Source organism: Populus trichocarpa, chromosome 5, assembly GCF_000002775.5.
Source record: "Populus trichocarpa isolate Nisqually-1 chromosome 5, P.trichocarpa_v4.1, whole genome shotgun sequence".
Classification (NCBI taxonomy): domain Eukaryota; kingdom Viridiplantae; phylum Streptophyta; class Magnoliopsida; order Malpighiales; family Salicaceae; genus Populus; species Populus trichocarpa.
In genome coordinates this window covers 2541958-2548977 of record NC_037289.2, presented here as the reverse complement: position 1 = coordinate 2548977, position 7020 = coordinate 2541958, and positions in this window count along the sequence as shown.

Below are 7020 nucleotides of genomic sequence, written 5' to 3'. Positions count from 1 at the left end.
GAACAAATCAAGGCAATCAGAAAATTATTTATATGATCTAATCAAAGGAGATGAACAAGTATTTTATATAATTTATTTTATTTTAATTTTTTATGTCTTGTTTTATGGTGATATAAACTCTACATAAATTTACATATAATTAAATTATCAAATATTATCATTCTCTTCTATTCTAAATTTTTACAACTTCAAATTAGCATTTGATTATTATTTCAAAATAAAAAAGATGATGGAGACAATTGAGACAGCAAGAGGAAGTGTCCCCTATTTTTTTAGTTTTAATTAAAAATATAAAAATTCATTACAAAACTGTTTTAAAAACATATTTGTTTTTATACCTTTTTCTATATCCCTCTAACTATACATGTTTTTATTCGTTTTATATTTATTTCTTCTATTTTAAAATACTAAACAGAGACACGGTAGAAAAACTTAATTAAAAGGGGTGAAACCAGAAATTTAAGATTGGGCCGGGATAAGTTAGAAAAAAAAAATATTTAGGGTGCAGGGTATGTAAAATTGAGGGATGTGATTAAAAAGTTTCCAAATTGTAGAATAATTAAAAAAAAAAATATTGAAAGTGCCATGGCCTCCCCTCACTTGATCGTAGTCGTGGCCCTGCTGACTGAGCTGGCATTTCCATCAACCGCAAACCTTGCGATGCTACATAGTATTAGAAGTTGCATGATCCAATTTTAACATGGAGACAAGCCACATTCACATGCAAAGGAGTACTGTAACATTAGTGCTTTTAGTGTACTGCCAAAGCAATCAATTTTACTTACAGCCTCTTGCAATTATTAGTGGAGAAAAGGCACTTTTGAGGCTAAAAATTTAAAAAAGTAAAGCTAGCTATTTTTTGGTATTTTTTTATTTATATCAAGACTTGGATAACTGAGACAATTTACTGTATTTGATTGAATGTAAAATGAACTAAAGAGGATGTTTCTTGCTGTGTAACTTTACCTGTGGAATACCAATGATATGACTATACATGCCATTTTAAAGATAAGACATCACCCTTGTTTTAAACAAAGTTATTAAATAAACCTGGATTGGATTGGGTTATGACCCGACCTAAAATTTAGGTTACGGGTCAATTTAAAATACTCATTCAAAATGAAAGTCTTATAATGTTAAAAAATTAAACTGAATTCTAATATAGAACGAATCGCAAAATCAACAATGTTTTACTACATTAAAATTTAAGTTAATTTAAATTAATTCAGGTCGGATTTAATAGTATTAGTTCAGATAAGACTTAACAAGTTCAGTGAGAATGTGGTTTTCGTTTTTTTCAATGTTACTTTTCAAATATACTATTGAAGGGTCAAGATCCTTAGGTAGGTGCACAAATCATATTTTAAATTCATGAACAAGCTCTGAGGATTATTTTGGAAGATTCTATCACTCAACTCTCTCTCTCTCTCCCCCTTTTGTTTTGCTTGCTTGTTTTATAGCGAGGTAACAAGTAGTTGAAGGATTCCAATCTAACCCATTCTGCCCCATGCAGGAATACAATACTAGTTAAATTACTGTTCTGCAAAAGAATTTGTATTTTAAAGCGATCAGCTAGTTGTATCTCAAAAGCTGAAGGAAGAAAATACACAGAGAAATCCAAGGGAAGTATTGCGCTGCATATCATTGAAATGCAGGCAAAGTTTTAAAGAAAAATCACTAGATAGAATTGCAAAGGTGTAAAGCAGTAACAAAACATCGACAATTTCTGAGAAAAAATGGAGAAAAACATAGAATAATCATTCTTTTCAAGGACAGGAATGAACAAAACATACTAATGCATCCATTGACCCACAGAGTGAATCATAATCCAGACATAAGAAAAGGGAACTAAAATCCATTTCTTCCCTTTTTTTTTTTTTTCAGTACAGTAACATCTGTTTCTTTATATAATGTTGGTTAACAAAAATAAAGAGGCTATGACCAGTGCAGTGGTCATATTCCCAACAGTACTGGACACGAACGAAGCTGGGCAGTGCAGTCCCCAACCCAGCTCCTTGAGTCATTGAAGCCCACATTCAAACAAAAAGAATGGATGCATAAATAGATTTTAACCCATTGGGGAAGATGCATCCTTGCTATTAGCTTCACCCCATGCCCTCCTCTGCTGAGTCTATGCATGTCAATCATGTCAAAATTAGTGTAAAATTAATTCCAGTAATTATTAAAATTAATTCTTATTGTTTTGCCTTAATTATTTAATATATAAAAAAAGACCTGATAATTTTTTTATTTACTCGAACAATGGGCTGATATGAGTTTGGACTTGAATGATAGGCAACCGAGACATATAGAAAACACTTGTGGCCCGAGTGGCGGCATGCATAGCAGCGTGCGGGCGAACAAAACTCATGTAAGTTTTGCTCTAACAAAAAAAAAACTTAATAATTAACTTTTTTTCTATTTTTTATTATACATAATTCGTAATGTTTAAAGTCATTATATATAGTCTTCAAATCAAGCTAAGACTCTTATCTTTATCCAACTAAGAAGAGAACTAATCAACTAATTATCTCCTAACTACAATAAAACTCTCTAATATATATTTAATGATCTTAATATTGCATAGTTATCAATATTAAATTTCTTGTAAATTCTAAATTTTATGAACCTAAAACCTAGTTGATGTTGCTCTCAATATGTTTCTCTTTTCCATCTCTTCATGAAATACCAAACATGAATTTCTATGACAATGAAAAGGGCGATTTCACCGTTGTGCTCAATATCCAAATTTGATGTCATTTCTTATAATTAGAAGATTTATCGATTTGGTTAATCATAAAAATCTTGACTTCAATCCTTTTTAAAGAAGACTTGTCATTTTCATTACTTACAATATATATATATATATATATATATATATATATATATATATATATATATATATATATCATTGGTCTTCTAAAAAAAACCTTGTTATTTAAGTCATTTTTAATAATGAATATTGACCCATAATAATTGTAAAGATTTGTATTGGGCTTTTGTTCCATTTACTTTCGTTAGTTTTAAAATAGACTTTAAAGACACCACTCTTAATTAATGGATCTTCATGGAGTCACATTGACCAAACCCAAAGTATTATATCATATTTACACAAAATAAACTTACATCAATAAATATATTCTTTAATATTATTATTTATTTATTATGAGCAATATTTGTTACTGACAATATTTGGACAGAAAATGAACATAAACAGCATATAACACAAACATAACTTGAATATTTGTCCGGATTTGAAGTAAACTTCAGGGTGGAGAAAGGACAGAAGATGAATGAAAATAAAACTGGGCCACGCGGTGTGTGTATCTCACTTGTTGACCAATTAAATTTTCTGTGTTGGAGAGCTCGTGCTTGCCACTCTCAAAATCTACCAGAACCAAATAATGTGTGAGATTGCAAAGGTTTGTGGCTTGGGTTTCTTCAGGTGGACTGCCAAAAGAGGTAGGCTGAGGGTTCATTTGATGGCGAGGAAGAGAGCGAGGTTGCTGTAAGTGGAGGCTGGTGTGGGTAGTGATTCAATGGTGGTGGTTTCTGGTGTCGTGGCTGTTGAGGAGAAGGTGATGTGATGGTCACTTTGAATTGTTGTCCTTGTAGTAGTTGCTATCATTTGTTGCTGGTGTAGGGTTCGCCATTGTTGCTGTTGGTGGTGAACGAGCGTGGGTAGACTGCAAGGATGAGTGAGAGGGGGCTAATTTGGTTTGAGTGTTTGGTGAGACGGCTTTTCGGGTCTATGGTGAGAAAGGAGGAGACTAGGGCGGCTGTTACAGTGAGAAGCAGCAACAATGGGTTGTCTTGGCTAGGAGGTTGGTGGTGTTTATGGTGGTGTGGTTCAGTGGGTTTGTGGGAGATGGAGGCTAATGATGAATCTGTCAGTTTTGACAATCAATGAAGAGGAAGATGACATGATTGGTTATTTGGGTTGAGGAGAGGCTGGTTTCTGTTATGATGGGTATGATTGAGATGATGGCTAGTGGTGATGGGTCTATTGGCTGGACCGTGGCAAGATAGCAAAAGCAATGTGGCTAACAGCGGCTATGGTTGGGAAGATGGGATGTTGTGTGTTCTTGTCTTGGAGATGAAAGGGATTGGTTGAAAACTGCAAAAACCTGCAGTGTTCTTTGCTGGCGTTCTGGGTAAATCTAAGGCTTGTGGTGGTTCCACCAGTCTTGTTTTTTTCTGTCCTCCAAGGCTGGTGCTGGCCCCCCCTGTTGCTATTGTGGCCTGCTTATGTACTCGTTTTGAAGTGCTATAGAAGGAAGACTTTTGTTTTGCAGCTGGAATCATGCTAGAGAATAATTCTTGACAGGCTAGAGATTTGGCTTAAGATACCTTTGAGTGATTCTTGCTGGACAGATTTGGAGAGTTAGATGTTTGATTGCTGAAGTTCTGGGATTTGATTTGATTTGATATGCTAGAATTTGGGCCTTGAGAAGCTGAGGATCTTGTTTTTTACTGGGATTGAGGAGCTGAAAAGATCTGATTTTATTGTTGGAATTTGGAGTTTAATTACTTGGTTAAATTGAATCAACTGGAAACAATTGAGCCGAAAACATGAATTAAGTGGGCTGAATTAAATTAGTTTAATTCAATTGGACTCAATTGGTTGGACCGAAAAGAATGGGACTCGAACAGAGTTAAATAAATAGTCAATTGATCCCTGAAATATTTTCTCCTTTTCATTATAGTCCTTGGCTATTGCACTACCAGAAAACCGGAGAAAAGCAACGGAATTACCGACGGAAATATTTCGTCGGTAATTAATACCGACGGACATAATTCCGTCTCAAAATCGGTCGGTATATACCGACGGAATCATTCCGTCGGTAATGCCGTCGGTATATACCGACAGAATATTTCCGTCGGTATATACCGTCGACTTCACCGACGGAATATACATTTCGTCTGGAAATACGCAACGGCATGGTGACGTCAGGCTATTTTACCGACGGAAAGTACCGAGGGATTCAAACTGTGATAGCCGTACAGTGACGTGGCGATGTCACCGACGGCATCACCGACGGAATGAATCCGTCGGTGAGTCCGTCGGAAAAAGCCATTATATGCACCCACCTGCCGACACTCTCATCCTCTGTTTCTCCTTCTTCTTCTTTCCCATCCCACCTCTCCCCTCCCAAACTCCTCCCAAACTGCAGCCAAACACCCATCCCAAACTCTCCACTATTCTCAACACGAGCACTCAAGTTTCTTATATCTTGTACGTGGTCACAATACCCGTTTCTTGTAGATTTTATCATTTTTTTGTAAGTAAATCTATCCTTTTAATTAGTTTTAATATTTAATTGTGAATTTTATTGTTTTAGTATATGTATTTTGTTAACGTTTGTACTTGTTTAATTGTTATTTGTCAAAGAAACTTGTAGTATGAATGTATAATTTTGTAGTTGTTATAGGTTGTTTTAGATTTTGTCAAATTATATTTGTTTGTAAATTGTTGAAATTTTGTTTGAATTACAACCGAATTAAATGTGTCGTTGTGATGAAATAAATAATTAATAGCTTATTTAAGTGTCTTGTTTAATTATTATCAATTATATTTCGAAGTTGTGAGTAATTCTGTAAATTTATATATGTATAAATTTGTATGTATGAACGTTGATAGTTGATAATTGATAATGAATATTTAACATAAGTGTTGTTTTAGTTTGTTGGATAATGTCGGGGAAAACCAATATTTTTGTTATGTTTTATAGAGGTTCAATAGAAGTCATGGATGATCGTTCATGGATGTATCGGAACTCACCCCAAGGATTGCGGAGGATGGATTATTGTAACGGTGTCCAGGGTTTTATTAATTTCGCAACATCTATTCCGAGGAATTTTACTGATGGCGGTATTAGGTGTCCATGCAGGAAGTGTAAAAATTTAAAGTTTCTGCATCAAGATGTTGTAACGATGCATCTTCTAACCAAAGGGTTCATGGAAGATTACCTGTGTTGGTATGCTCACGGAGAACTATTTGTTCCTGATGAGAGCATGGAAGAACAGGTGGTTGGGTCAACTTCTAGTGCTAGTAACATGCATGAAGTTGGAAATGAGAACAGTAATCCTTACAGGAAATGGTTATGGATGCAATGAGAATGAGTGAAGATAATGTCAGGGGATGTCCAATCGTAGAAGAAGAACCTAATGCAGATGCAGCAAGGTTTTTTGATCTGTTGAGAGATTCTGACGAACCATTATGGGATGGCTGCACGAACCACAGTAAATTATCAGTCGTAGCACAGGTGTTCACCATAAAGTCAGATCACGGGTTGAGTGAGGCCGGTTATGACAAGATTATTGAATGGGCGAGAAGCATTTTACCTGAAGGGAACAGGCTGAAAGAGAACTTCTATGCTGCCAAGTCCATGATGAAACCCCTCGGTTTAGGATACCAGAAAATTGATATATGCCCTAACTTCTGCATGTTATACTACCTTGAAAATGCCGAGATAACCGAGTGCATGACGTGCGGGCATTCCCGTTACAAACCCAGAACTGGTAGAGGGAAGACTCTCGTGGCATATAAAAAACTTAGATACTTCCCAATCACACCTAGACTGCAGAGGTTATTCATGTCACCAAGGACTGCTGAGCACATGACATGGCACCAATCACACCATGCGGTTGATGGAGTGATGGTTCATCCTTCTGACGGTGAAGCCTGGAAACACTTTAACAGTATGCATCCTCCCTTTTCAGCTGAATCAAGGAACGTGCGTCTTGGGTTGTGTACAGACGATTCAATCCATTCGGGTCATTTGCTGCTCCTTATTCTTGTTGGTCGGTCATACTGACGGTTTATAACTTGCCACCGGGGATGTGTATGAGGCCGGAGTTCATGTTTTTATCTATGGTCATACCAGGTCCGAGCAGTCCGGGGCGGAATATAGATGTTTGTCTTCGTCCGTTGATTGATGAGTTGACGCAGTTGTGGTCCTCTGGAGCTTTGACTTATGACATCTCGAGGAAACAAAATTTTGTTATGAGAGCGGCTTT